At 42.1% G+C, this 7,109-nt stretch overlaps 1 protein-coding gene across 2 annotated transcripts in view; it reads left to right on the top strand.

The window, feature by feature from the left end:
* The window catches only part of LOC309568672 (cell adhesion molecule CEACAM7-like), a 38,900-nt gene that overhangs the window by 20,060 nt on the left and 11,731 nt on the right, over nucleotides 1–7,109 (top strand). The window lies entirely within an intron of this gene.

The following is a 7,109-nucleotide window of genomic DNA, read 5'->3' as shown; positions in this document are numbered from 1 at the left end:
CACTGATTACTGTAGTAATGTCACTGGTACCCCCAAAAGTGTTAAAAATGTCAGTCAGGGGTCCGATCTGTCTGCCGCAATGTCGCAGTCCCGCAAAAAAAATCACAGATCGCCGCCATTACTGGTTAAAAAGAAAAAAAATGTCATAAATCTTTCCCGTAGTTAGTAGCTGCGATAACTTTTGCGCAAACCAATCAAAATACGCTTATTGCGATTTATTTCTTTTTACCAAACATATGTAGCAGAAAACAAATTGGCCAAAAATGTTAAAAAAATTTGAATTTTACATTTTTTTGGGGAATTTCATATAAAAAAATTTGAAAAATATTGTTACTTTTGCAAAATTGTCGCTCTTTTTTTGTTTATAGCGCAAAAAGTAAAAATCGCACAGGTGATCAAATACCACCAAGAGAAAGCTCTCTTTGTGACGTCAATTTCATTTGCGTACAGCGTCGCACAACCGTGCAATTGTCTGTTAAAGTCACGCATTGCCGAATCGCAAAATAGGCCCTGGTCTTTGAGCAGCCAAATCCTCCGGGGCTTAAGTGGTTAAATAGAGATTTGTAGATTAAACACTAGAGGGAGCTCTATTTATGACTTATCTCAAGAACTAAAGTTAAAGAGGAAGTAAAGTCTTAGTTTTTACTTTTACCTAGAGGTAAGTCTATAATAAGGCTGTGAATATCTCCTAAATTTGCACAGTTTAGGAGATCCTCATAGTGCATGCAGCCATTGACGACATCAGCGCATGCGGCTCCCAAGCGCATGCGCAGGATTGACGTCATCGTGGCTTTGGCCACTCACAGCCTGCGAACCTAGAAGAAACACTGGGGAAGATATCAGCTGTCTCAGCGGTGTGTGGGCACCGCTGAGACAGCTTCGATCTAAGGTGAGTATTTCATAATGCGCTAGTATACGATGCATACTAGTGATCAACCGATAACGGTTTTTCGTTGCCGATACTGATATTTTGGCCAATGCATATCGGTATCGGCCGATATTGGCCGATATTTTTGTACATTTAATAAAAATATATTTTTTATTTTTATCACTTGACAGGTACTGTTGTGGAGGGATCTGGGGGTCTAAAAGACCCCAACTCCCTCCTCTGCACTTAAAAGCATTCAAAACGCCCCTTCATGACCAGGCCATTTTTTTGCGATTCAGCACTGCGTTATTTTAACTGACAATTATGCGGTCGTGTGACTCTGTACCCAAATAAAATTGATGTCCTTTTTTTCCCACAAATAGATATTTCTTTTGGTGGTATTTTATCACCTCTGCGTTTTTTTTTTTGGTTTTTTTTTTGCGCTATAAACAAAAAAAGACCGACAATTTTGACAAAAAAATCCCCAAATTGTTTACTTTTTGCTATAAAAAATTCCCAATAAAAAAATTAAAAAAAAAATCTAAATTCTTGATCAATTTAGACAAATATTTATTCTGCTACATGTTATGGGAAGCAACGCTGTACCAAAAAAAACAAAAAAAAAAAAACATTATGTCCTTTATTTCCCCACAATTAGAGTTTTCTTTTTTTTTTTTTTTTGACCAACACTTTCTAAAAAATAAATAAATAAATAAATAAATAAATAAATTTTTTACTTCTGTTATACAACATATCCAATAAGAAAAATAAAAAAAAAATAATTAAATATTTCTTGATCAATTTAGGCCAATATGTATTCTGCTATATTTGGTTAAAAAAAATCCCAATAAGCGTATGTGGATTGGTTTGCATAAAAGTTTTAACATCTACAAACTATGGAATATTTTTATTTTCATTTTTTTTTTTACTAGTAATGGCGGCAATCGGCGACTTATAGCAGGACTGCGATATTGCGGTGGACATTCTGACACTTTTTGGGGACCAGTGACACTAATACAGCGATCAGTGCTAAATAATATACTGTACTAATGACACTGGCTGGGAAGGGAGTTAACATGGGGGGGGCGATCAAAGGGTTAACTGTGTGCCTAGCCAGTGTTTATGTGAACTGTGTGAGGTGCTTTTACTAGGGGAAGAGATGGAATTTATTCCCTGCTTTGCAGGAACACAGGACTAATGCCTTTCCCCCTGTCAGAACAGTAATCTGCCTTGTCTACATAGGCAGGCTGCCTGTCTGCCTGATGATCCGTGGGTGCCGGCGGACATCGAGTCTGCGGTACTCACCGATCGCCTTCCACTGTGTGTAATCACACGTATGCCTCCTACCTAGAAGAGTCAGCTCATGTATTTATATGTCATCCAGGGCAGAGGTACACCCCCCTGTAGCAGTAAGACTGCTATAGGGAGTAACTTAAGTGGTTGTACACCAGACATGAAATATTACCAAAGCATATCCCTGTATAGTGTGTGCTTATTTCACGGATGCAGAAAGACATTATATTAGAAATGGCGGTGATCAGCTTCTTATAGTGACTGTGATCGTGTAGTGAGCAATCAGGGACTGGCGCTAACTGACACTGGCTGGGAGGGACGCTAATTGACTCTAACTGACACTATCTGACATCATAGTGACACTCATACAGTGATTAGTTATAATATACTAATATAGTTATATATATTAATTGATACTGTCACTGTACTAATGGCACTGGCTGGGTGACAGGGGTGATCAGGAGGGCAATCAAAGGGTTCAATACACAATACACAATAAATGCTGCGCTATGTGAATGCTAAACGACTGTACAATCAGAATTCAACAATATTAAAATAATATTAACCACTTCTGGACTGGAAGGATTTGCCCCCTTAATGACCAGGCCATTTTTTGTGATTCGGCACTGCGTTAAATTACTGGTCAATTGCCCGGTCGTTCGACGCTATACCTAAATAAAATGGATGTCCCTTTTTTTCTACACAAACAGAGCTGTCTTTCTGGTGGTATTTGATCACCTGTGCGATTTTTATTTTTTGCGCTATAAACAAAAAAAGAGCGACAATTCTGAAAAAAAAAAAAAAAAAACAATATTTTTCACATTCTGCTATATGAAATTCCCCAAAAAATAAATTTAAAAATCAAATGTTTTCATCAATTTGTATTCTGCTACATATCTTTGGTAAAAAAAAAAATCGCAATAAGCAAATTTTGATTGTTTTGCACAGAAGTCTACAAACTAGGGGAAAGATTTATGTAATTTTTTTTTTTTTTTACTAGTAATGGCGGCGATTTTTAGCGGGACTGCGACATTGCGGCGGACAGATCAGACCCCTAACTGACATTTTTGACACTTTTGGGGGGATCATTGACATTGCTACAGTAATCAGTGCTAAAAATATGCACTGTTACTGTAATAATGAAGCTGGAAGGACAGGGGTTAACCTAGGGGTGATCAAAGGGTTACGTGTGAGCCTAGGGGAGTGTCTTCTAACTGTGGGGGGAGGGGCTTGTGAAATGACCATAGAGACCTGTGACCTATGTAGAAGGATCACAGGGGCTCTGTGATCATTTCAGAGAGAAGAACAGTTAGCTGTGTTTACAACAGCTGACCGCTGTTCTTTCTCAGTTGGAAGCGATCGCGGTTGCCCAGCGGCAATCGGTGCCACCGGTCCCGTGCATCCCCGCTGCCTAGTGGGGGCGGGCATCCCCTGAACTGACGTACCCCTACGTCGATTCACGCAGCCGAGCCAGCCTGCCACAGTATATGTGCGGCAAGTGGTTAAAAAGTGCATAAATATAGTGAAAAACTGTCCAACATAAATGTGAAATCACCATATAATAACAAAAAAGTCCATGCAAATGATTGATTGCAACAAAAATATAAAGCAAAAATCTAAAAATTAAGAAAAACACACAGTGCTTGATCCAGCGTGCAATTCCTTCTCAGTGCAAAAACCAATAGTGTGCCACCTTAATGTGCTCCCCCCGACCAGGAATATTCTCACCTGGGGTAATATGATCACCGCAATTAAGTGTGATCCAAACTAGCTTTTTAGCCCACTGTTGGCTATATCCAACTTCTCCAATCTCCTTCTAGTCTCCTCTCATTACGGATTGTAGTATCCTGATATATGCTGTTCTGTTCCCAACCACCGCATGCACCTGTAAACCAGGACGTTTGGTGCGAGGTACAGATATGTCGCAGTGCCCAGGGGAGCTGCCAGCCAGCAATAAAATTACTACTGGGTGGTTGGCAAGTGGTGCTTAACCACTTCAGCCCCGGAAGGTTTTACCCCCTTCCTGACCAGGCCCTATTTTGCGATTCGGCACTGCGATACTTTAACGGACAATTGCGCGGTCGTGCGACGCTGTACCCAAACAAAATTTACATCCTTTTTTTCCCCACAAATAGAGCTTTCTGGTGGTATTTGATCACCTGTGCAATTCTAATTTTTTGCGCTATAAACAAAAAAAGAGCGACAATTTTGAAAAAAAAAAAAAAAAACAATATTTTTCACATTCTGCTATATGACATTCCCAAGACAAAAAATTTAAAAATTAAATGTTTTTTTAACATTTCAGGCCAATTTCTTTTTTGCTACATATTATTGGTAAAAAAAAATGCAATAAGCGTATTTTGATTGGTTTGCGCAAAAGTTATCGCGTCTACTAATTAAGGGAAAGATTTATGTCATTTTTATTGGTTATTTTTTTTACTAGTAATGGTGGCGATCTGCGATTTTTTGCAGGACTGCGACACTGAGGTGGACAGATCGGACCCCTAACTGACATTTTTGACACTTTTGGGGGGACCAGTGATATTACTACAGTAATCAGTGCTAAAAATATGCACTGTTACTGTAATAATGCCATTGGCAGGGAAGGGGTTAACCCTGTGGGTGATCAAGGGGTTAAATGTGAGCCTAGGGGAGTGATTCTAACTGTATGGGGGTTGGGCTTCTGAAATGACCATAGAGACATGTGATTCTATATAGCAGGATCACATGGGCTCTATGATCATCCCAGGGAGAAGGAAGGTCGGCTGTGTTTACAACAGCCGACCGCCCTTTTCTCTCAGGCAATCGGAGCCACCTGCCCACTGTATCGGCTTCCCCGCTGACGAGGCACGCGCTCGCCCCCTAGACTCCCGAGAGCGAGCGCCGTACATATACGGCGATTTGTCTGGGAGCGGCTGCCTGCTGCAGTACATCTGCGGCGGGCGGTCGTAAACAGGTTAAAAATCATACCTTGGTAATTTTATTAACATCAGCTGACCTTTCATATATTTAAAAAAAAAAATCACTAAAAATCTCATATACTCCTTTTAATATATGTTTGGGAGAGTCAGGGAAAATCCATAGCTTGTTTGGTAACAATGCAGTCATGAGACAAAACAAAGCACGCTATCACTTTTCAAGTTTTGCTACTGTATGTAAAGCTAACAAAGTTTTTACTTTCAATATATCTAGTAGAAGTTAGTCACAGTCAACTGGACTTGTTCTATAATGTTGAAGATGCTGCGTAGCTTAGCCAATCAGCTTCTTCAGTTCTAATGAGTATCAGACAATACCCCAGCATATACTGTATATCCACACAGGTAACACCGACACCTTAATGCAATCATCATGGCATGTGTAGGTGGTATTGTCCAAGAACAGGATGGTGGATATGAAAAATTGTGGAACCTCCTTGTTCTAGGTACATAATCCCATCCTTGACGTCATAGGTGTCAATCCTTTGAGTTACGTAATTTAAACTGGCCACACAGGTAACACCGACACCTTAATGCAATCATCATGGCATGTGTAGGTGGTATTGTCCAAGAACAGGATGGTGGATATGAGAAATTGTGGAATCTCCTTGTTCTAGTTACATAATCCCATCCTTGGCGACATAGGTGTCAATCCTTTGAGTTACATAACTTAAACTGGCCCAGAGGCGGACTGGGCCGGGAGGCAGGGAGGCGATTGCCCTCCAGGCCGCTCTGATGCTTCCTAAAAAGGCCACTTGCTCCGCACCGATTCCACCCCTGCAGACAGGCATGACACCCGCCGGCCGCCGCTACATTGTGTTATACTTGCGGAGCATCACTGCTCTGCTGCAACTCTGCAAGTATACTATAATGTAGCGGTGGCTGGCGGGTGTCATGCCTGTCTGCAGGGGTGGAATCGGTGCGGAGCGAGTGGCCTTTTTGACTGGTGAGTCCAGTCACTTCCCTGTCAGGCGGAGTGATCTCCACCCGACAGATGCTTTCTAGTCCCGGCCGAGTGTGATGTCATCCAGAGGCCAGGAGGCGGGAAGAAAGGACGGAGGAGAGTGCTTCTGCAAGGAACTGCGAGGAGCCAGCCCAGTGAAGCCCTGTGGAATAGTGAGTTTTCAGAGGCTGCTCAGGCTGATAATACACCTTACATAAGGCAATGTTATGTCAGTGTTGTAGATGTGTGAAATGGCTCAAGTGATTAACTCATTGAGGCGAGGAGTTCATTTACAATGCTGTTTGTAAAATGCAGTATGGTGGGGGTTAATGTACTGCCACTGGCCACTAATGCATTAGTGACCAGTGGCAGTTAATTAACCCCTTTGTGCTGCATTAGTGACAGTGGCACCAGTGTCAGTGTTAATTAACCCCTGTATTGTGCAGCATGAAATGGTTAATAAACACTGACACTGGTACAACTAATGCAGCACAAAGGGGTTAATGACTGCCACTAGTCACTATGCATCAGTGTCCAGTGGTGTATTTTATTTTTGTGCTACCCTAGGCAAGATTTAAATCGGGCACCCCCATCTACATTTATCCCACCCCAGCCACAGTATACTGTTCTTGTCTCAGGGTCTGATGAGGAAGCCACAGCTGTTCACAATGAATGGCTGCGGCTTCCTTATCAGACCCTGGGACATGAGGGCAGAGGATGGGGGTCAGTGGGACATAGGACGGGGTCAGCAGGGCAGAGAATGTGGCGGCAATGGTAAGCACTGATCAGGAGCAATGATTAAGCTGGATTGATATGCAGCACTAGTATGTGGCAATGATGGATACTGATAGGTGGCACTGATCAAGCTGCACTGATGAGGCTGAACTTATATGCACTGGTGAGGCTGCATTGATGGGCAATGATCAGGCTGCACTGATGAGGCTGCACTGGTGGACACTGGTGGTGCTGCGTTGCTGGGGACTGATGAGGCTGCATGGATGGAAACTGATGAGGCTGCACTGACTGGTGG

The sequence above is a fragment of the Pelophylax lessonae genome (assembly GCF_965119305.1).
Source record: "Pelophylax lessonae genome assembly, chromosome: 12".
NCBI lineage: Eukaryota > Metazoa > Chordata > Amphibia > Anura > Ranidae > Pelophylax > Pelophylax lessonae.
This window is presented reverse-complemented; position numbering and strand designations above follow the sequence as displayed.